At 38.3% G+C, this 24685-nt stretch overlaps 1 pseudogene; it reads right to left on the reverse strand.

Moving 5' to 3' along the window:
• Positions 1-270: 270 nt before the first annotated feature.
• On the reverse strand, positions 271-1151 carry LOC118534870 (small ribosomal subunit protein uS2 pseudogene; annotated as a pseudogene).
• Positions 1152-24685: the final 23534 nt, after the last annotated feature.

Here is a 24685-nt window from a genome sequence, read left to right on the forward strand (position 1 = left end):
ATTATATTGTTTCAGTATTTAGTATCTTGAAGCTGTCTTATTAAGTGCATATACATTTAGTATTGTTAAGTCCTATAGATAGATTTACCCCTCATTGTGAAATTACCTTCTTCATCCCTGGTACTATTCCTTGCTCTAAAATCTACTTTTTAGTATATTAATATGGCCGCTCTAGCTAGCTAGCTAGATTTCTTTCTTTCTTTCTTTTTTGAAACTGTTTATTTTCTGTAAACCTTCTTTCCATTTTGTTTGCCTTTGTGGAAGAGCAACTTAAGACCACTCCATGGTTGTTCCTAAGCATTCAGTGGCCTGAGCAGTGGGAGCTGCAGGCCAGTCTTTAGTGGCAGGCTGAGTGCTCCAGTCTTCAGTAGGGAACTGCTGAATAGGCACAGAGGGCACCTGCACGCCTTCAGACCAGTCTGCGACTTCAGGTGGAGTAGCAGTGAACTCAGGAGCTGGAGCTGTCCATTCATCTTGAAACTCCTCCTTGGTCATAGCCTTTCAGCATTGGCCTGCTCTTACTTTGTAATCTCTTCAGGATCTCTGTAGAAGTAGAGATCAGCCATGACCTCCCATGGGTGTTCATGGGAAATGGGGCCACACATGCACAGAACTTCCTGGGCCAGCATCCACCACATCAGACCTACTGAATGAGCTCCCTTGTTGTTGCAAGGAATAATGATGTCCACATGGCACAGAGGAGAGTCTGTGTTACCCAGAGCAATGGTAGGCAGTTTAACATAAGAAGCCTCTGTGAGAGGCTGGTGGTCCACCCTGGGACCAGTAATCACCAGAAGTCTTGGCTCCCAGAAGGCTGCCTGGATCTGGGTTAGTGAAGGTTCCAGGAGTGAAGCAACCAGCAATAGGAGTGGCTCCAGGAGCCGCAAACTTCAGCACACCTCGCTGGCCAGGATTCCTGGAGGATATGACACTGACATCAGCTGGGTTTTCAATGGCAATACTGGCACGAGCTGTCAGCAGAAGGTTCTCCCGGGTTCTCTTCAGATTTATGATGTAGATACCATCACTTTGCCTTTTATAGAGGTACTGTTCCATTTGGTCAAGGTTGGTACCACATAAGTAGGTTCCTGCTGCAAAGAATTTGAGGACATCCTCCTCCCTCATTTTAGGACATCAAGGGCTCCGGACATTGTGAAAGTTTCTCTTTAAGTTACGACAGGGATGAAGAACAATGTTGTATGGACCTCTCTCTGGGTAGCACGGAAAGTCCAGTTTTGGTTTGATTAGTGTTTTTATAGTGTATCTTTTCCCATCCATTAACTTTAATATTATCTATGTCTTAATATTTTTGTGCCTTGTAGATGGCATATAATTGAGTCTTGCTTTTTTATCTTACCTGCAATCACTGCCTTTTAAGTTTGTGTAGATCATGATATTTAATGTAATTAGCAATATTACTGGATTTAAATTCAACATATCACTATTTATTTTCCATTTTCCCATCTGCTTTTTGTTCTTTTTTTTTTTTTGACTGACTTCTTTTAGGTTAATTCCATTTTTATTTAAATTCCATTTTACCTCCACTACTGGCTTGTTAGCTATACCTCTTTGTTTTACTATCTTAGTGGTTACTCCAGAGTTTATAACATACATTTTAAAATTATTACTGTCTAGCTTCAATGCCCATATAGTATAAAGCTCATAACAGAATGCTTCCATTTACCTACCTCTATGTTATTGTTCTCATACATTTCACTTTTCATATATAGCTGACCCTTTAACAGTGCAAGGATTAGGGGCACTGACCCTCTGCATAGTCCAAAATTCATGTATAATTTTTACTCCCCCCAAACTTAACTACTGAAGCCTACTGTTAACCGGAAGCCTTATTGATAATGTAAATAATCAATTAACACATAGATTGTATGCTGAGTGTGTTATATATTGTATTTTTACAATAAAATAAGCTAGAGAAAAAAAGTTATTAAGAAAATCATAAGGAAGAGAAAATACATTTACAGGACTCTACTGTATTTATCAAAAAAAATCTCTATAGAAGTGGACCTGCACACTTCAAACCTGTGTTGTTCAAGGGTCAACTGTCCTATAAACTTGAAAATTCATTGTTATTATTTTGCTTTAGCTCATCAGTTATCTGTTAAAGAAGTTTAAAACTAAGAAAGTATTTTGTGTTCATGTATTTATCATTTGCAGAGCTCTTCATTCATCTGTGTAGATCTAAATTATCATCTGACATAATTTCCTTTGGCCTGAAAAACTTTCTTCATTTTTGTAGAACAGCTCCTCTAGTAAAATTCTCTAAGGTCTTTTTCTTTTAAATTGAGATGTAATTGACATATAACATTGTAGAAGCTTAAGGTGTATAACATAATGATTTAGTATTTATATACATTGCAAAATAATAACCACAATAAATCTGGTTAACATCCAACATCCTGCATAGTTACAAATTTGTTTTTCTTTTTTTTTTTTTAAAGATTTTATTTATTTATTTGACAGAGAGAGAGACAATGAGAAAGGGAACACAAGCAGGGGAAGTGGGAGAGGGAGAAGAAGGCTTCCTGCTGAGCAGGGATCCCCATGTGGGGCTCAATCCCAGGACCCTGGGATCATGACCTGAGCCGAAGGCAGTCGCTTAACCAACTGAGCCACCCAGGTGCCCCGACAAATTTGTTTTTCTTTTGATAAGAACTTTAAAGATCTGCTCTCTTAGCTACCTCCAAATATACAATACAGTATTATTAACTGCAGTCACCATGTTGTACATTATATCCCCATGACTTACTTATTTTATAACTGAAAGTTTGTACCTTTTCAGTACCTTCACCCATTTCACCCACCTCGAACCCCTACCTCACCCCAAGCACCAATCTGTTTTCTGTATCTATGAACTCAGTTTTTTGTTTGTTTTGTTTTGTTTTTAGATTCCACATATAAATGAGATTACATGATATTTGTCTTTGTCTGGACATTTTAAAACAAGTCGGTCCACTAGTCAATTTTAAGTTATCTGTGGTTCAAGGGTGTAAGCTCCCTCTACTATTCCAAGTTTTACCATAATGCCCTCAATGTTCATGCACTTGTCGGAAAGGACAAGATTTTCTTCTTTTCTTAATGGCTGATAACATTTCATTGTAAATATATATAATAGCACACATTTTTTAATCCATCTATCGAAGGACACTTAAGTTGCTTCCATATAAGTTAGTGATTTCATTTCCTTTGGATAAATACCCACAAGTGGAATTGCTGGATCATATGGTAGTTCTATTTTTAATTTTTTGAGGAAATGCCATAGTGTTTTCCATAGTAGCTGCACCAACTTACATTCCCACCAACAGTGCACATGGGTTTCCTTTTCTCCACATCATCACTAACACTTGTTATCTCTTACCTTTAAAAAAAAAAAAAAAAGATTTTATTTTTTTATTTGTGACAGCGCAGAGAGAGAGAGAGAGAGAGAGAGTGCGCACGCGTGCGCACAAGGGGGGGCAGGGCTAGGGAGGGGCAGAGGGAGAGGAAGAAGCAGACTCCCACAGAGCAGGGAGGCTGATGTGGGGCTCGATCCCAGGACCTTGAGATCATGACCTGAGCCAAAGGCAGACTCTTAACCGACCGAGCCACCCAGGCACCCCTCTTACCTTTTTGATAATAGCTATTCTAATGTATGAGATGATGTCTCATTGTGGCTTTGATTTGCATTTCCCTGATGATTAGTGATGTCGAGCACCTTTTCATGTACCTGCTGTTGACCACCTGTACGTCTTCTTTGGAAAATGTCTTTTCAGATCCTCTGCCCATTTTTTAATCAGTTTTTTGTTTGTTTATTTTGCTATTGAGTTATATGAGTTCCTTATATATTTTAAATACTGCTTATCTGATATATGATTTGCAAATACTTTCTCCCATTCAGTAGGTTGCCTTTTCATTTTGTGGATGGTTTCCTTTGATGTGCAGAAGCCTTTTAGTTTGAGGTAGTTCCACATATTTATTTTTGCTTTTGTTGTCTTTGCTTTTGGTGTCAAATCCAAACAAACATTGCCAAGACCTATGTCAAGGAGCTTATTGCCTATGTTTTCCTCTTGAAGTTTTCTGGTTGCAGGTCTTCTGTTCAAGTCTTTAATCCATATTGAGTTAATTTTTGTGTTTGGTATAAGACAGCGGTCCAATTTCATTCTTTTGCATGTGGCTGTCCAGTTTTCCCAGCATTATTTATTGAAGAGACTGTCTCTTCATCATTGTATATTCTTGCCTCCTTTGCATAAAGTAATTGACCATATAAGTGTGAGTTTATTTCTGGCCTCTCTGTTCTGTTCTATTGATCTATGTGTCTGTTTTTGTGCCAGTACCATACTGTTGTGATTATTATACCTTCATAATGTAGTCTAAAGTCGGGAAGCATAGTGTCTCCACCTTTGTTCTTTGTACTTTTGTTGTTATTAGCTAATCATATTAATTGGTGTCTTCAGATATAGAAACTGAAGTCCAAAGGATAAGTTCAGTAAGGAGAGAGTGACAAAGTATTCTTTCCCTCATTCATTCCTTCATTCAGAAAATACATAGGGAATGTTTATGTGTACATTTTTAGGTCCTGAGATACACAAGTAAAAAAGGCAGGAAATTCTCTATCCTCATGGCACATTGGTTCTGGTTGGGAGAGATATACATACATGCATACAAATAAATTAATTAATTTAAAAAATGGTTGCAAATGGTGGTAAGAGCTATAGAGAAAACGGGGAAAGGAGGTTGCTACTTTTATAGGTAATTCAGTGAAGGCCTCTTTGAGGAGGTGATATCTGAGCAGTGGTTTGAGCCAACTCATTCCTGGATGATGGAAGAGACAGAACTGTAAAGATCTAAGCAGAAGGAAACATCAAGGATAACAGCCCTAGAGCAGAATGAACTTAATGTGCTTAAGGAATAACAAGCAAACCAGGGCAGGTGGAGCATAGTGAGGAAGAAGGAGAGTAGAAGGCAATGAACTGTGAGATGCAACGGGGGCCAGAACATGTAAGATTTGGTAGTGCTGGCGAGGAGTTTGTGTTTTCATTCAAGTGAGAGGGAGGTTATTGGGGGGTTTGGAGCAGGAGATTTACACTTGAAGAAGATTGCTCTGGCTATTGTACGACAGATAGATGCTAGGGTGGAAAGAATGGAAGGTGGGAGGTGGAGAGCTTTAGAATACATCAATCCAGAAAAATAAAACTTTTTGCATATAAAGTTAACAGGCATTTGAAAGAAGAGAAGGGGAGGAGATGGGCCAAGGAAAGGAAGACTGAGCAATTTGTCAGAAGATTGGAACTCCTGGCGAAAAGTATTTACTGAGAAATAGTAACTAGTGAGATTCCTGGTGTCAGTAAGTCTGAGACATTTTAAAACAAGTCGGTCCACTAGTCAATTTTAAGTTATCTGTGGTTCAAGGGTGTAAGCTCCCTCTACTATTCCAAGTTTTATTTAAAACTTGCTACACATACCATACTGCATTGGTGGTACTTTGAAGATAAAAAGGAATCAGGTTGGTTTCCAGTATGAGACCACACAGTATAGGATAAGGAGAGCATACAGAATATGGCAAGATGATTCACACGATAAACTAATCTAATGGATTTGAGAGTATTAAACCATCAGTGATGAACAAAAATGGAAATTCCTCCAAGATTCCCAGGAGGGATTTGTGTAAACACTGGCTTTCCCAGGACATAGGTGATGGTGGTTTGAGCCAACTCATTTGAAGCCTGAAGGGCAGGATGACCTAGCTGATTCTAGGTCACACATTTAACTAAAGAACAAAGAGACAGAATACAGTTTTACGGTGTGATTAGGTCAGTAGCATAAATCTTTAGGCTCATCTTTCCCAATCAGATGTTTTTCCCACTGGTTACTTTTATTAATAATTCATTTATGTATTCATTTGGCAGATATATACTCAGCACCTACTCTGTGCCAGATATTGTGTTGAGAGCTGAGAATATAGCAGTAAATAGCATATAAAACATAACAGCTATGCCAATTGGTAATTGACCCCACTCCAGCCTTCAGAATGGCTAGACTTTGGCTCAGTGAGACACAAGGACACCCATGCTGGGGCATGTGGGGGAAAGAAGCTGTATCCCTCTTCTGTAGGAACTTCTTATCTCCTTCATGTGGGGAGCCATTAGCTGCTCAAAACAAACTTAGCTATTATCATTATTACTGCACAATATTTATCTTTTCCTTAACTTTTTGATTTCCCTTACTATGTCTTATGTGAACTAAATTTCTAAAATAGTTTCCTTACGTAGTCAGATCTTTTGTAATTTACTCTGATACACAGCTTGCAATAACAAAATTTTTGGTGTATGCTTAAATTATTTCCTGAAAAGGTCAAAATCTGTTCTAGAACAGAGTATTTTCTAAACATTTAAACAGAAAAAATAAAGGAAATGTAACAAACACTTTGGAAAATTGTTTGGCAGTATTGATCAAAGTTGAATAGACACATAACTTATAACCTAGGAATTTTACTCTCAGTATATACCCAGCAGATACAAAGAGTACTATTTGTATTATTTCATTAACATAGAGCTTGAAAACTGACAAAGCTCAGGAGACTGACTACCTGGGTGATTAGAACGACCAGAAGGGAACAAGAGGGAGTTTTGGGAGCTGGTCATGTTCTGTTTCTTTACCTGGTTACATTGATATATTCACATTGTAAAAATTCATTGAGATGTATATTTAAGATTTATGTACTTATCTTTATGGATATTATATTTGAATGAAAAGTTTTTTTTTAATTTAAATTCAATCAGCCACCATACAGTACATCATTATTTTCAGATGTAGAGTTCAGTAATTCATCAGTTGCATATAACACCCAGTGTTCATCACATCACTTGCCCTCCTTAATGCCTGTCACCCAGTTTACTTTAAAAAGTAGAGGCAAAATGCATTTTATTATTCTCCCTGGAGTTCATAATTCACTATTTTGAAATACTTTGGATTCTCAATGAATATTTGGTGATGATTGCTGTCACTTTAATTACAATTTTTCCTTTTATCATCCTCCTTGGGGGATAATTTTTCAGCAAATATATGTTGGAAATTCTTAAAAAGAAAAAAAAAAAACTAACCAAGCAAAATGGTTCTAATCCAGCATAATATTTAACTATTATTACAAAAAAGGATATGTGTCACTGAATTCTCATGCAGACAGAATTTACAAGTTATATTGAGCTAGACATTTGTTTTTATTTTTTTGAAATTAAAATTTCAAGCTTATATCCTTCAACATGACTCTCTTTCGCTATGGTTATCTATAAATATAAAAAATAGTTTTCTCTCAAGTATTTCTTGAATCTGTCCTATCATCTGATCTCAGCTCTCCTTGCTCTGGGGCAGGTTCTAATTATTCTTTCCTAGACTACTGCAACAGCCTGATAATTTGTCACAACCTGACCCCAGTCTTGCTCCTTCAAAACAGCCCTTATCTAGCCTCTGTAGTGACACATCTTACAACAATCTGATTATTATATTCCTTTCCTTCAAACCATCTCAATTAATGGAAACTCCATCCTTAGAGTTCTCTAGCCAAACACTTTTGTCTCATCCCTGACTCCTTTCTTGTTATCTGTCAGAAAAATCCAATTAACTCTATTTTCAAAACATAATCCAAAATCTGTTCATTTAATGTCACTAACATTACTACCATCTCTGTGAGAGCACCATCATTTCTTGCCTAGACTATTTATTGCAAAGGCCTGCAAACTAATCTCCTTGCTGCCATTCTTGTCTCCCTACAGTCTTGTTGTAGCACCTTGGTGGAACATATTTGATGTGGCACCAGAGTGATTTAAACACACACACACGAACACACACATCAGTTTATGGTACTTCTATGCTTCACAACCCCCAGTGGCTCCCACTTTCACTCAGAGAAAGATCTGAAGCCCTTGTGTAGCCCTATAAGAACTTTGCCCCCGTTAGCTCTCTGACTTTATCTCCTGCCTACTCTATGGTTTCTGTGGTGTTCTATGAACACACCAGGCACATTCATTACTTAGGTCTTTCACATTGGCTATTCCCTCTGCCTGGAATACTTTTCCTCAGATATCCATAAACCTCATTCTATTACTTACTTCCAGGGTTTGGTCAGATGTCCCTTTTCTCATAAGACTTACCTGCACAGGCTGACTTACTCTGAAGACCAGTTGGATGGTGAAGGAAGAAAAACTGGAAGTGGGGAGAGGGAAAGAAAGACATGGTTTCTGATTTCAGGGAATTAGAATATCTTGAGCATTGCAGACTGTAAATAGACAATTGCAATGCAGTATAATAAATACTGTGAAAGAATTAAAAAATATAATTCTAAACTTAGAAGAAAGGCAGGAGTAGGACATAAAAATTTGAAAGTAAACTGCAGGTAGATGGGTATTTATGAGAATATAGAGAACTGGGAGAAAAGAGGATTCAGGATAGAACACGAGGGAACAGTCAAAAATATAACTGAAAATTCAGGCAGGAATCTTACTTAGGAAGCCTTTACATATAGACTTTCAAGAAGAAGGGGGCTGATCTGAATATAGGTATTAGATTTGGTAATTAGCTCACTAATGACCTTGATGTATAACATTTCAAGGGAATATTAAAGAAATCAAGCAGTTGGCAGTGGATTAGGGTCTGGATGAGGTCATAGAAATGAAATTGGTGGTGTGATCTATATAAATAATTCTTTCAAGAAGTTTGTCAAGAAAGGAAGAAGGAAGGTGGAATGAATAAGGAGGAATTTAATCTTTATACAAGGCAATGGTACAAAGGGAGGGAAGAAAGTTTGAGAAAATTTCTATGTGATTGAAGGGGAGTTCTCCATCCTTAAAGGAAATATCCTAGGGTTATAGAGTTCTAGGATAGCTAGAGAAAAACTGGCAAATGAGAACGTAGATAGCTACATCTCAGGAAAATGAAACCAGCCTGGCTGTGTAGGAAACATAGGATTGGATGACTATACCCAACCACCATCTTTAATTGTACAAAGGAAAAATAAAAATAAAGAATGACTATATTTAGGGACCCAAGAGATATTTTCAGAGTACATCTTATAATCAACATAATATTAGTAACTGGGAATGACATTCCTTTTGGATGTGGTCAGTATTAGGGGGGGGACATAAGTTCCATTTTCCAGAATGGTCACATTTATTATTTTAGGGACTTTAATCATATCAACTCTTTGGCTTTATCTGCAAAATTGAAGATTTCTAATTTTTAAAAATATGTCTTAATTTGGAAACCACTACGATTCCATAATAATTTAAACTTTATTTTTTTGAGTCTTCTCTCGTATTTTCATCTCTATTGAATTATGGTGACACAGCTACTTTAGTACAAGGCAATAATTATAATGTCCCTAGTATTTGACTATGCCATTTAAGGATGCAAAGCATATTATGAGTCTTTTTGGCTACAATAGCACTGATGCCTCTGACAATAGTTAACAAGGCTACTGAAGCTCCCTCCCAGGTAGAAATTGATACATCAGAATCATCACTGCAGTGATGAAGTGATTCTTAAATTCAACTGATTTCAGATACTTTCTTTACTCACTTCCTGCCCTTTAAGACTTGTATTAACTTGGTTTGAACTAGGGGCTAAATTTGGTTTAATTTGCAGAACTCACAAAATTTGTGTTCCAAGTGTGTCTAATAATATTATTGAAAGAGGGGAAGCAAATTACACTTAAACTTCCTTTTGAATTTTTCAGCCATGACCTTAGAAATCATGGAGAAAACCATAACACTGAATATTACTTGTCATTATATGCTATTACATGTTATTACAGGACATTTATTATTTTATATGATGTGTGATGATTAATGAGATTTCTCTCTATAAAATTAGAAAGCAGACCTGTGTTTTTGGTAATTCCATCTTTGTGTTTGGTACTGTTTTCATACCATATTTCACTTAATAAGTGCATTGAAAATATGGAGTCAAGTTAGGAATTAGAAGGAAGACTCTCAGACTTTTTATTTAACCCCTAACTATTAAATCTAGGCACAAAACCATAAAGAGAAAACCCTTAAAGGTGAAGATGTATGTAATAAAAATATCTATCTTTTGCATATTCATATTCCGGGAATAGATTTTAGCACTGCCCCACTTCTGATGGCCTTGTTAGCTAGTGCTCTGTAGTTCCACCATGGTAGTGATAGAAGGACTCTCCAAGCACACTGCCATGTGCTGCTATATAATGAGGGCCCTGTTGACCTGAAGCTGCATCTGTGGCGGATCGATATAAGAGGATTCTCTCTGTAGGTAAGTTGGATGAGGCAGCCCAAGTGTGAGAGCACAAATGGATGTGATTCTTTCTGGTGCACAACTGTCTCACTGGACAAAGAGAAATTGTCACCAGATGATGATAAGAGTGACAGATCCTGTGGCTAGGGAGTAGGTGAAAGGAATCTAATGGTGTGTGTAGGCTGCCTCAGCTCCAGGTAGCTCCAGGGCTCTAGTGATGAAAAGCTTCTTGGGGAAGCTGGGTGTGATTGTGGTGAGTAAACATCCATAGGGTCCTTTCATGAAAAGTCTCAAATTCCAGCTTGTTATGGATTGAATTGTGTCACATACCAACCCCTCCCCTCTCACTGAAGTCCTAAACCTCCGTACCTCAGGTCTTTAAGTCTTTACCCTATCGGTAAAGATGGTGTCTTACAAAAGTAATCAAGTTCAAGTGAGGTCTTTAGGGTAGGCTCTAATCCAATATGACTGGTAACCTTATAAAAAGGGGAAATTTGGACATAGAGACAATGTAGAGGCAAGACCATGTAAAGGGAGAGAAAAGACAGCCATTGACAAGCCAAAGAGAAATGCCTAAAACAGATCCTCCCTCACAGCACTTAGAAGGAACCAATCCTGTTGACATCCGGATTTCTGACTTCTAGCCTCCAGAAGTGTGAGACAATACATTCCTGTTGTTTAAGCCACCCAGTTTGTGGTAATTTGTTATGGCAGCCAATACACAGCTATCCTGACATTTGTTTCTTCATCCCCTTTCAGTAAGCCCTCTCCTTTCCTGGTTTACTAGCTACACACTTCCCTTCACAAGTCATTTCTAGTTTCATGCCTACTGGAAAACTTGTTCTTCCTCTCAAGGCTTCATCTCAAATTGTTTCTGTGCTAAGCATCCACCCTTTGCCCCCTGAAGATCTCTACTTCTGCAACTCAATATCCAAGAAGTGGAATCCCCTTTCCTCTTCATTTTGTGCTCACATCTCTTCTTTAAACGGTGGATGTGAGCCAACTGAGGTGACTAAATGAGAAGACTCAGGGGTGAGGATGTAAAAGAAAATACCAGGAAAAAAACTCCAAAACCCTAATTAATATTTCAATAACATCATCATGCTGCCTGTATATAGACAGAGATTCATCAATATAGTTGCCCCAGAACGTGCCTCTGTGTTCCCTGCCCCCATGCCAGTGTCTCTTTAACCTCAGAGAAGAAAAGTGAAACAAGAAAGTAGAAGGATTGAAAGTTAAAGAAATGAACAAGTTAGAAAGACTTGAATGTTTTCAGTACAAGCCTTGTTGTCAGCCCATGACAGCAGCACCTCTGTAGGCAGGGACACAATCTTCAGTATCTCACTTCACACTCACTGGGAGTTTCCAGGGAACCGACTGCCAAGGGGTTTCAGCCTTGTGGGTCTAGGAGTAAAGTGTTTATATGATAGAATAGGAAAGACCAAAATGAGTCCCTCTTAACCTCCTCAGAGAATAGGCACAAATGCAAATGGAATCAAGAGAACCAGGAATTATGCTCAGTTGTAAAGCATTTAATACAGTGACTCACGGTGAGCACTCAATAAATGTCAGTTGGTATTATTATTACCATATTTTGTTAACTCTGAGATGCACTTTTAAATTTTTTCGGGAATATTTTAAAGCAGTACATGTCATTTCACCTGAAAATACATTTAGAATGCATTTCGAAGTTGATTTTTTAAAAATATTAATCACTCATGGAGATTTTCTGATTCTTTCAATTTTTCAAATTTCTCAATCATGAAAGAATTTCTACAGGCTCCCTTCACCATATCTATTCATATACTCACCATCTACACCATATACTCAGTCCTTTGCCTGTCACTGTCATCAAATTCACCATGTTCCCCTCAAATCCAATGCCCCCACTTTTGCTCTAGTTCCCATTTCCTCTTACCCAAAGGATATCACTGTAGAAATTCTTCATTTTTTTCTCTTGCATCATTCCCCTTCCATTGAATCATTCTATCAGCAAACATGCATGCTGTTCTGTCTTGCAATTTTAAACTTTCTCTTGTTTTTCCTTCACTTTTCCTTCACTTTTCCTTCACTTTTCCTTCTAATTAGGGCTTATTTCTTCTTCCCTTTGCAGCAAAACTCCTTGGAAGAGTTACAAAGCATACTTCTTTTCCCCCTAGCATTTTTAACAGTTTGGAAATCAGAGCACCCATGAAATGAAAACTCACAATCACTTACGTGAGCCTAGCAATGATTAGTGAAGAACAGCAAACTTGTAGCTGTTTCGGCTGGTCTTGTCATGAGTTTGGAAAGTTCTAGTTGAATGATACTGGTTCAGAAAACAGGCTCTGGAGTCTGAGTGGATTCAAATCCTAGTTCTTCCAGTATTAGCTGTGTGATCATAGACAGGATTTATTTTTAACTTCTAAGTTTTAGTTTCCTCAACTATAAAATAGGGGAATAGTATAATTACCTATGCATTAATTTTGTTATTGAATTAAATCAGGTAATACATGTTAAGTACTTAACAAAGTACCTGTGACAGGGTACTCAATAGAGTAGTTCTCATCCTCATCATCATACGTCATCTTATGTGCACATATAAACACATGTACCATGATTCATGGTGGACCATACCAGAGTGACCATATAAAAGGTTTTTTCACATTATATAACAGGCAGGGCAACATTTTACTCTTTGCCTCATCCTCTCTTGGTGAAAATACCTTCCATTCAGTTGTGACACAGTCACAGTGTTATCAGCCTAGGGAGGAACACCAGAATATTGTAAATGGCGAAGTCTTTTCATGGTCTTCAGCAATCTATTGAAAATTAAAATGTAATTAGTGGGACAAAACAATGGTTTGCATCTTTTAATTACCGTTCTATTTTTTGACAGAATGTTTTAATTATTGTTTTCTTTTCTCTTCTCTTCTGTTTCTATTGATTTGTTGCCAGTTTAATTGTGCCACTAGGACCTCCCAGTTCTCAATGAGTTGGCCTCAGGGGATTCTGTCTGCTTCATTGTTTTAAAGTAAACCAGATCTCTAAATACCTACAAAACAAAATCAGAATTTGAAGCCATCTTTTTAAAATGAGGGAAAACTAGGAGGAATAAATAATAAAGCATAAGATTCAAGGTATAGAGGGAAATTTAAAAGAGAGAGCCATAATTACTGACTTTAGGTCTAGAGGAATGATTATTCTTAATAAATGTGCTATAGACTTACCTATCTAAGCAATTAATGCAGAGGAGTAATAAAATAACAGAACTTAAAAACTTTTTGTTTGGGCTCACTGGCCAAATTATTTCTTCCAATCATGTCAGATGAGTTGTATTCTGAAGAGTAGAGCCTACAGATGGGTGATCACTGTGAAGTACTTTAGTGAAGTCTATCCATCAATGACTTACTATTCTCTGTTGATTCTTTGTTTATTGAAAATTTCCAGTTGCCTTTAAAGTGCAAATTTAGTGAACGAATTTTAAAATGGCAGTAAAAGATAAAGAAGACATCAATTAATGTTTGTTTTTATGACCAATTGGCCTAGTAAGGAAAGAAACAAGTAAGGAAAGAAACAAGATCAACTGGCCTAGTAATCAAATAGTGAATGGCCTGTAAACACTACCATGAATGATGACAGCGTTGTCTCAGACACACATGGATTGCAGTGTTGGCTCCACCACCATGTAGACCTTGGGTAAATTACTTGACTTTCTGAATCTTTATTTTGCCATCTGAAAATGAGGACAATGGTAGTACCGTCCTTATAGGGTTGATGTGAAAAATTAAATGAGATAATGCATATAGAGCATATGGTTAAGTGCTCAGTCCATGTTGTTATAATAGTATCAGAAAGCCAAGATTCAGTACAAAGCCTCTTCAGTGAGTATACACATAAATGCCTCCCTCCAAAGGAAGCAAAAAACAAATGTCCAGAGTATTGCGGCATGATCTGACTGGGAGTATTAGCTGGGATTTGGTGTTTCTTTGTCTAAGTGTGTTCTCTTATTCCACTCATGGAAGAAATGGCGTCCTGGAGCCACTGCCATGCCTAAAAGTTGGGATATGACCGTGGAGCAGGTCCCAGTGTCATACCAGTGGTTTCTGAGGAATTTAGCTTGATGAAGATCTTGAAACAATGGTATGATACAGTGGTTTTCAACTGTTTTTCACCATTACCCAGAGTAAGACACCATGATTTGTCACATATACACATACATACACACAACTGAAACAGAAGTTTTATAAAATAATACTTACTCTTATGAGGTATCCTTTGATTCTTCTCTCCTGTCCTATTCCATTTTAGTTTACTTTTTTTAAGTATTTGGTTTCACCAAATTGATTTTACCCCCTACTGAAGGATCTCAGCACAGTTTGAAAAATGTGCTGTAATGAACACTCTTCTCTACCAGTTTCCTAAGGTCATTTTTGCTTTCTTCATTCATTTTTCAACGTCTTTGTAATTTTCTCTCTAGGTGAAGTAGATGCTATTACATAATAAGAGGATCTAACTGGCAGGAATCAGTTTCTAGGCTGGGTGAAAATGTTTGTTGTGGGTAGGATTTTAGGGGTATGTTGAGATAGAATAGAAGCATAGAATTTGAAAGCAGCAAGGGTTCTTTTAGGGTTGAGATCAGGCCATAACACCTTGCTGTTTCCCCAGAGGGTTTCGAAATATCTCGGACGCCTACTTGTGCTTCCACTTCCTGAGCATAGTCACTGACATGAAACACCTTTAGATGACTGATCTGGGGCTTTTCATTTACTCCTTCAGCCCCTTTGAGTCTGGATAGCCTCTATTACTGCTCCTTGTGGTGTTCTATAAAGGTTACTTGATGAGGAGGAGAAGGAGGGGCTGGAATCTGCTCATTATCAGCAGCACCTCATGGCCAGAGCTGTTGAAACATGCAAGGCAAGTAAGTCTGAATGATCTCCAAAGCTGAGAGGTATCATACCAATCGGGCTAGCTGGGAAGCTGGCAACAGGACAACCATCTCAGTGCACCTTATGTGTTATGATGGGCAGGAGCAGAAAAACACGTGCCTCTGCTAACTGGTCATCCTCAGCAGACAAAATTAAGTGTCATGATGCTATGTAGCATTGTACAAGCTATCTCTTCAGTTAAATTATAAGTTCCCGAAAGTAGGAATAATATGTTATTTATTTATTTATTTATTTATTTATTTATTTATTTATTTATTTTTTGTATTCTTCTCTAGAGGCATGCACATTGTTTACACTCAGTCGGTATGGGTTGAATGAACAATATGCTCTGGCTGCCGCATTTTCCAGATTTGCTATTTAATTTGTTTGCCCTTCAATATAAAATGCTACTCCCTCCCGCCCCTGCCCCCGCCGGAGATTGGATTGATTAAATTAGATTTAAGAAATTTTAGACATGTAGAAAAACTGACAGCTTACGAATGTGCACGATTAGTTGGTCATCCATAGTAATAGGGATGTGTGAAGTCTTTCTGATGACATGAAGAGAATGTGTGAAACTTGTAAGAATTCAAACAATTCATAAACCTTTAAATATCTTGGCAACTTCATTTTCAAAATTATAGAAGTGATGAGAGAAACTTGTGATGAGTTGAGCAAATTCTCTGCCAGACTTTCTTTTTTTTTTTTTCTTAGCAGTACTGAAGTGACTACAATAGAAGAATGGATGCAAGCTGCCCATTTTGTCCCAGTTGTTTTAATATTTGAATGGTTTTCCAAAAGGACCAGTTTGCAAATGGAGTTCGGGGGAGGGGGGTGTGGAAGTAAACTTGCCCCTGAGCTGAAACTTGATATGTCTAGTTGTAATAAAGATCACGTTTTATGATAGAGTTACCATAAATACGTGAGCCACAGGGGTTCTCATGAAAGCACCGGGGAATGAAGACGTGACTGCTGGAACAGGTCTTCAGGTTTTATTTTCCTCATTTGGTTGAGTCCACTTATCTCTAATGATTCTTTAAATAAAAGGGAAGTACCCCTTTCATTTAGTTTCCTTCAAGCCAGGGGAAAAAAAATGTGAAGCTTTGAAAAAGACCTCTAGGCTGTAGGCTTTATTAAAAGCAAAAGAAAAGCAGACACCAGCTGTAATTTCATAAGGACAACAGTGGCTATACCAGCCAACGGATTGGTGACCTCACCAGTCACAGAGGTGCAACACACACCAGCAAATGTGGATCAGCTAGGGCCAATGGGCAGGTGAAAGGTAGAATCTTATTTACAACACAAATGCTGTCAAGTGCCTTGTGGTTTGAAGAGTGATTCAGAAGAGCTTAGATGGAAGACAAAGCGGCCATGTGAACACTGGCAGACTAGAACCCGAGCTCCTTGGGCGCTTGCAGCTTGCCAGGTAGTTCACTTTGGCATGTTAGGGGATCGGTGAGAGTATGTGTAGGAAGTATGAAGTGTAGCTAACAAAGGAGGGGTTCCAAAAACTCATTCATCCATCAAACATAAACCGGGTACCTTCTATGGGGATTATATTCATTTTATTGATGAAGAATTGCTGAAGCCCAGACCCTTTCTGGATCCTTAAGTGCCTTAAGCTTGGAGCACTCTTCTTTCCCAGCTCCCCCGCCCATCTCCCTCGTTCTCCAGTTTATTCCTTGCTGAGTCTGCATACCACCCCCAACTCCAACTCAAGGTTCAGTTCATAGCTTAAATGTGACTTCCAGTGCTCTCTTCGGCAGCACATATACTAAAATGTGACTTCCATAGAAAAGCCTCCTACCTCCCCACCCCCAATTTATCTGGATTCCTCTTGTACAATATGTCATTCTTTTCCTTCCACACTTAACACAACCACAAATTAATAACTATCTATGGAATTATTTGTTTAAAGCCTGCTTCCTGCTGGGCAGAAAGCACCATGAAGGCAAGGACAGGCCTGTTCTATTCACTGGACCTGAAGAGTGCCAGTCTCAGGGCAAGATGAAGACATTTTGAGAAACTTCCACCCCCCGCCCCACTGCAAATTTTGTCACTGAAGCTAAAACAATATACATGTATGTGGAAATTAAAAGAGCCATTTTTGGATTTTTGGATTTTCTGATTGTAAAATTCTGGACACACAGCTGTCGCTTTGTTGGATGTCTATGCAGGGACGAGTCTGTTTACCAAGGAATCTGACCTGTCATGTGGTAATTTGTCCAAATTCCCATAACTAGTCAGTGGGAGAAGTGGGACGCCAACTCAGGTCTGACTGATTTTCAAGTCTGCCTCCTTCCATCACACCAAGCAAGAGGAGAGGGAAGGAAAGGAGAGGAGAGGCAGGGGGAGCTGACACATGGTTTCTGCCTCGGTAAGACTGGTTTGTGCACCTAATGCTGTAAATGTATACCGCAAAGTTTGGCTCCTTTGTAATCATCCTTTTATTCATTCACTCATATAGCTGATATTTACTGAGTGTCCATTAGGTGACAGGCACTGGGAATACAGAGGTAGGTAAACTCCAGCTCACAGCTCAAGGTCCAGTGGGGGTGACACCAAGCAGACAGATAGCAATGCAACATGGTCACTGCTGTGACAGAAGTAAGAACAAAGTCCTAAAGAAACACAGTTCCAGTATTCTGGGTGTCCACTGGTAATAACACTTATTTGACAGTAGTAACTCTATTTTAGAATAATTATAGTTTCCCTTGAGGGAAAAAAAAAGAAAGATAGCTTGTAGCATTATTGAGCTATCCCTTGAATGTACTCAATCCAAGAAATGCTACGTACCCTCTGCAAGGCTAGGTGGCGATTCTTGTATTAGGAAAAAATCCTATTATGAAAAATCCTATAGCACTAAAGAGAAGCATTTAAACAGATTCTATGTTAAGATAAAGATTTTGTTCTTTCTTCCCACCCAATATTACATTCACGTGTGAAAATTTTGTCACTGCTTTGATTTAAAACATCATGACCCATGTAAAAACAAATTTTCTCCTGCCTCTTATTGGCCAAGCAATGATTTTAAATGCATTCCCTGATCCACCCTCCCAATCCTGCCCTCTCTACTGCAATCCCCATCTCAGCTGATGGCACCTTCATCCTTCCAGTGGCTTGGGGATCTTTAGCTCCTTTTTTCTCAAACACTTCTTTCATATGATAGGAAATCTTATTCACTACTCTAAAAATATTATATCCCATATCTGATCATTTCGTACTACCTTGGTAGACGGCACCACATCTCTATTGCCTCCTCATTGACCTCGCTGCTTCTACCCTTCCCACTCACTCGCCTTCTCCACACAGGAGAGCGATCCTTCTAAAACCCTTGAGTGGCTTCTCATTTTACTCAGAGTTAAAGACGAAGAAAGGATCTGCACTGGCCTATGAAGCCCCAAAGGATCATTCCTGTCATCTCTCTGACCTCAGCCCCAACTAACCTCCTTCACCCCACTCTTTTTTTTCCCTCCAGGGGACTTTTGACAATGTCTGGAGGCACTTTTTGTTGTTACAGCTAGGCTTGGGGTGTGTGCTCCGGCATCCAGTGGGTAGAGGCCAGGGCGGCCGTGAACCTTCCTACGGTGCACTGGATAGCTCTCAGCACAAGTTACTAGCCCATAATGTCACTGATACTGAGGTTGAGAAACTGCATTATCCACATATCTAATCACCTCCTTCAGGTCTGGACTCAAATGTCACTTTGTCAAGGAGACTCTTCCTGATCCCCCTACTTAAATGTACTGCCAACATATTCCCCAATCTCTGTATCCTCCTTGACATTTTCTTTTTTCATACCACATCACCCACCAGCATACTGTATGATTTATTTTTATTTGTTGTTTATCTTCTATCTGCCCAGCTAAGTTATAAACTTCACCAGAGTAGGCGTATCTGTGTGTCTTGTTTACTAGGCCAGAAGAGTGGCTGCCAATAGTAAGCCCTCAATGCATTTCGTTGTAAAAACAAATTTAATGCTCATGCATGAAAGACTCGTAGCCGGACTTTGGTAAGATGTGACTCTTTGATCCTCACCTGCCACTCAATATCCTCCTTAGGGATTCTTTAAAAGGAAATAATCATCTTGTCAAAACTATCAGTTTGCATCATCTGTTGAGGGGTAATTTGAAATTCTGAGTTGAAGGGTTTTCTTCTGTAATTTATATTTGCCTTTGAAAGAATTAAAATAATATTACCAAGAAGCTCTGTGCTGTTTTTCTCCAGGTATAAATAAAAGATGTGCATTCAGGAAATTTCCTTTCTTTGTATTTGGTATGACTGCCAGGCAATATTTATTTAACAATTTCATAATTTGTCAGCTCTCTTTGAGGAAATGTTGCTAGAAAATGGCCAGTAGAGAATATTTATTGTTTTTAGACTCCAAAATAAAGAGCAGGATAGGTCTCTTATCTTACCAATGCTATTTTGTAGGCATTAATAGCGATTTTAGTGTTTTGTCCTCTTCAGTTTGAAATGTCTCCAGACATAATGCATTGGTTATTTCTTCTCAAAGTTCAATAGCCATGATTCCCAGTAGGTTTTTATAATGGTATACACTTCAGTTTTTCCTTTTTTTGCTTGACAATGATTTTGCTTTTATTTGGAAGATGATTTTTAGATGCCATTTGAATATAAATTTTTGGTACTTGGGAGTCTCTCTAGCCCTTTCCTTCAGGAGCAAAATTTGTCTCTCTAGAGGGGAAAAAAAGGACTAGTTTGAAAAGGTTCAAACTACCAAAAAATATTGTTTATTCTCACAATATTGCAAATGTTTGCCTTCATAGCTCATAATTCCCGCCCCCCCCCCCCGCAACCTGTTTCCATTCACACATAAGTTGTTCATTACACAAGGAGTCTGGGAGTCCAGTACAAGGAAACTGCACATTTCCAAGTAAATTGCAGGTTTCGAGATGATACAAATTTGTTGTTCGGGCACACACTCTGGTTCTTCTCCTTTCTTGCAAACATGTCATATTGATTTGCTGTTTAAAGGCCATTTGCTCTGTATGTCTTTCTTAAACCTAATGAACAAAAATAGGGGTATCGTTGTTTTCTTTGTTCTAATGGCACAGTGAAGTTGGTTGCAACACAGGGGAGGGAAACTGGCAAACAACTTTTTACTTTTAAGCGCAACTTTCAAAATAAATCTTCAGGCAAATGCTTTGGAGACATCTCAACAAATGCCCTGTGATCTTTAGCTGGACTGTCAAGCTATTTTTTTTCCCCTCTTTTTTCCCCTTTTAAACATCAGTAGCTTTACTGCTTTTCTGTAAAACAAACAGAGCCGATTTTGAAGGGGGGAGTCAGTAATTACATCTGATTTCCATTATTATTTCTCTTTTCTGTGCTAAACAAAGAAACTGACACCAAGACAAAATCTCTTCTTACGTTCCTAAGGTTTGAATGCGTCCAAATGAATGAATAGTTGATAACTTTGTAGGGTTCCCCAAATGTTCCAGAAGATAAATATGGACCATTTTAATCTTATGATCACTCTTGATTTCTTGACTTTTATCCTCTTTCATTTATAAAGTAAATTTCCTCAACCAGGATTGGTAAGAACACAGAATTTTCAAATATTGAAATAATTTTTAAAAATTGCATTATCTTGAAGTCAAGAGGTCTGGGAAGGAAATCCCAGACTTCCTAGGACTGACTTTATTTTCAGGAAAAATATAGCTAGGGTCTGACATGGGTGATGAGGAAATGGATCATTAGAATGTACATGCATCATGTGGACATATCAATGCCTTCCTTGAACTGATAATAGCCAGTGTTTTCATAGGTTGTTTCTTAGAGGACAAACTATTCACTTGGTATATGCACTAAAATATTTTTACATCTTTTATATGAGAGTGACATAAATATATTGTTAATATATTTGTGTTCTAGTACCCCATGTATGTGCACTTAGAATAGTTCTAGAGTTCCTGCATGTTTAGTTTTTCTGCAATAAACCACAAAGTGTATCATGAAAATTATCACTCAACAATAGCAGAAAGATATAAAACATTAAATCATTATGGTAGAAGGACTCTAGCATACCGATATAAATTTCCAATCAGGCAGTGGCGATTGTATAATTAAGAGTCGCCATCAGGTTAAGATCCACTGAAGAAAGATCTCGCTAGGCCTAAAAGACAAGAATCAAGTGGAAAGCACTCAGCTATTTGTCATAACCAGTGAGCTTAACGGAAAAAACGTGACTGTAGATTTGTTTCCCCAAATGGTGCGCTGTCTTAGTGATTCAGAAGGGGGAAGTACAAGTTTTAAAAATGGCTTATGCTCAGGAACAAAACTCAGGTCTCTTTTCTGTTCCTGTAGTGATATATGCCAAAAAATAAGAGTTGGTTCTCAGTCTGGTCTGTCCACAGATGCATGGTTTCTTTCTTTAACCAGCTGTAGCTAATTGCAGGAGGGCCTCCTCTTGTGCTGAACATGAAAAGGAAACCTGTAATTTATTGCAACAGACCGGACCGTTTCTGCTGTACCGCTAGCTTTTCTGTCATGTCAGGGAGTGGATTTCTCATGGTACATTGGCAGCTCAGAGACTGGAAAACAGCATTAGCTGGAGAGAGACAGGGAGAAGAGAGAGAGAAGAGGGTTTCAGAATCCCTTCATGTACTTCACAGAGTGCAATAAAAGAATAAACTGGAAACAGAATTTCCCTTTGCAATCTGCCAGGGGCATTTTTTTGGGTGGGGGCTATTGTTTACACACAGCTCTTTGAATCAACTCCACTGACTTACTAAGATACAAGTACGTGTTACATGTGACATGCGGCAAAGGAGTTGTTTCTATTGAGCAATCATCCTGAAATGCCCAAAGAAATGGCCGAGGAGATGTCTCACTGTAAATAGAGTAGGGCCCCCTACTCGCCCCCTATCCTCCCCACAGGCCTTCATGGTTTCAAGGGGCTCAGGAGTTCGGTGAGGTATAAAATAGGCATGAAATAACTGGGCCAGACTGTTATGAACCGGATCTGCCCATCAAGGTGTTTACTAGCAATTTAGTTCCTAATGAACTAGACCCCGCCCTGCCTTAAGGCCCACTTGTAAATGCTTGTCGAAGTGTTGCCCTTCTTTTGTTGAGTGGAAATCCAAATGAAAAGACATGCTATTTTGCAGCAATGGAAAGAAACAAGTTGAGAAAGTGCCATGTATGTTTTCCAGTTGAGTCATGGCCCCCTCAATAGTCCTTTTGTATGAGGGTGGTAAGTTTTCCCTTGACGGTCTGACAAGTGTGAAGAAGGGAGCCCCGGGATGCTAATTCCCAGACAGCTGGGTGGAAACTCCACAAGGGTCTCTGAAACGGAGCTGTTCTCATTATGTTGGGTGCACGTGGTACCTGGAGCCACACAGATGGGTGAGTTACACGTGCCCTCTCCCCATTCTAATAGTTTGGGAAAGATTCTAATTAAGCATAGGATTCCTAAGGAAGCCCAATCATCGGCCCATCTGCTATGATTGGCCCTCTGGGTGCTCCCTGGGGTCATTTCCAATCCAATCCATCAATTCCAGCTAAGATGATGCTTCTTAGTACAATTTGAATCATTGAAAAATACCCACTTTTGCTTGTGTGACTTCAAGAAACAAATCCTGTTGCAGTTTTTGTTCCTGTACATTGTTAGGCAATGATTTCACTGAGGAAATTGGTCAACAATATCCATTTAAGTAACTAAGAAATAACTGAATAACATATTAAAATATGTTAAAGAGAAAAGTGCCAGTTGAACCGTGCATAAATACACAAACAAATCAAATATATATGTGTATATATACCTGTGTGTGTGTGTACATACATTACAATCCAGGAGTCGGTGATGTCTAGTCAGATTAATATTTGCTAACTGGAAAAATATTATACAATTGTGTACATCCCAATCACATGATGTCTATTTTTCATCCTTTGTGGAAATAAGGAGTATAAGGGACTTTTCAAAAACCTCAAAAAGTGAATAGTAACCAGTTTTCCAACCACAACCCTCACAAATAAGCTTCCGTTTTTGATTTCTTATATTAGTTTTCCATAGGGAAGTTGTTCCTCCCCTCTCACAGGAAAAAAGGGATCCATTGTGCAAAACCACACAACCATCTCTGCCTCTGACAATATATAACTTCGGGTTATAGAAAGTCTGGAATTGTTATAATATTACTAAATTATCTTTATTTTCAAACTATTTTCCCAAGAAACTCAGTGTTTTTACATTAGAAAAGTTAAATAGAGAATACACTACACTACGTAGTTCTTAAAATATACCTTACAAGTAGTTTTTTCCTTTTTCTAAAATTTTTTTCTATGTTTGTTTTTAAATTTTAATTCCAGTGTAGTTAACATACAGCGTTAAATTGGTTTCAAGGGTACTATATAGTGATGCAGCAATTTTATATATTACTCAGTGCTCATCATGATAAACATACTCTTAATCCCCATCACCCATTTCACCCATCCCCCATCACCCCCGCTCTGGTAACCATCTGTTTGTTCTCTATAGCCTTATAAGTAGTTTTAAAATGAATCAGATATAAATGGGTTCCCTAAGAACTTTAATTCCCAGGGAAGGTCCATTTTATTGCCTCTCATATAAAAATATGAAAATATCCATTTAGTTTTTATCAACCCTATGAAAATTAACACTATACACTTTACTTCAAATATATTCTCAGAAAAGCTTTTCAGGAATTGCATTTAACTCAGGTCTTCAAGAATTTGAATTATATTGAACTAAATTGTACTTAATTCGAGAATGTATCTAATTGTTTGAGATTACAAATGGAATTTGTTAGTTTTCAGGGTTCATGGGAACACTCCACATTACTGTTTTTGTTAGCATTGGGGTTCTTAAAATGGCTGTTTAGTCCAGAACTTCTTAGGCAGATAGATCCATTAATATCCGTTTACCCTCAAGGCTGAAACAAGAAGAAATTATACCTTAACATTAAGAAGTTTCCATTGTATTTGGAAGCCTGGGTTGGTCACCCAAAATGCCTGAGAGCATAGGATGAAGTGTTAAGCTCTGAGGTGCAAGATTTAGTTGTCATGGGTCAGCAGCAGCTGTAATCAAGGGAAGGCTTCATGGAAGAAATAAATGGGTTTCTTTGTGATCAGCTGGGGTATTAGAGCCCCTATCATCACCTGGAGGTCAAGAGACCTTTGGGTCATGATGGTTTTCCTAGGGGTAATTTATATACGTCACATCAACTGTAGCTTTGTGAAAAGTTCTGAAAGGACTATGGCTTTATATAATCAGCAGAGAGGAAAAGTAAAAAGCAGTAAAAGAAAAGAGACATTTGTTGAGCCCTTCTATGGCAGACACAGGCTGGGAGCTTTGCTTATTTGTATTACACCCTTAATAGTCACAATGATCCAGTAAGACAGTTTATTATCTTCATTCTACAGATGAAGGCACCAAGATTCAGAGTGACTAATGATCTTACTTATCGTCACACAGCTAATAATTGTTAGAGCCAAGGTAGGTCTAAGGAGGTCTCCTGTGATCCTAAATAGGTCTCATT

Source organism: Halichoerus grypus, chromosome 9, assembly GCF_964656455.1.
Source record: "Halichoerus grypus chromosome 9, mHalGry1.hap1.1, whole genome shotgun sequence".
Taxonomy (NCBI): Eukaryota; Metazoa; Chordata; class Mammalia; order Carnivora; family Phocidae; genus Halichoerus; species Halichoerus grypus.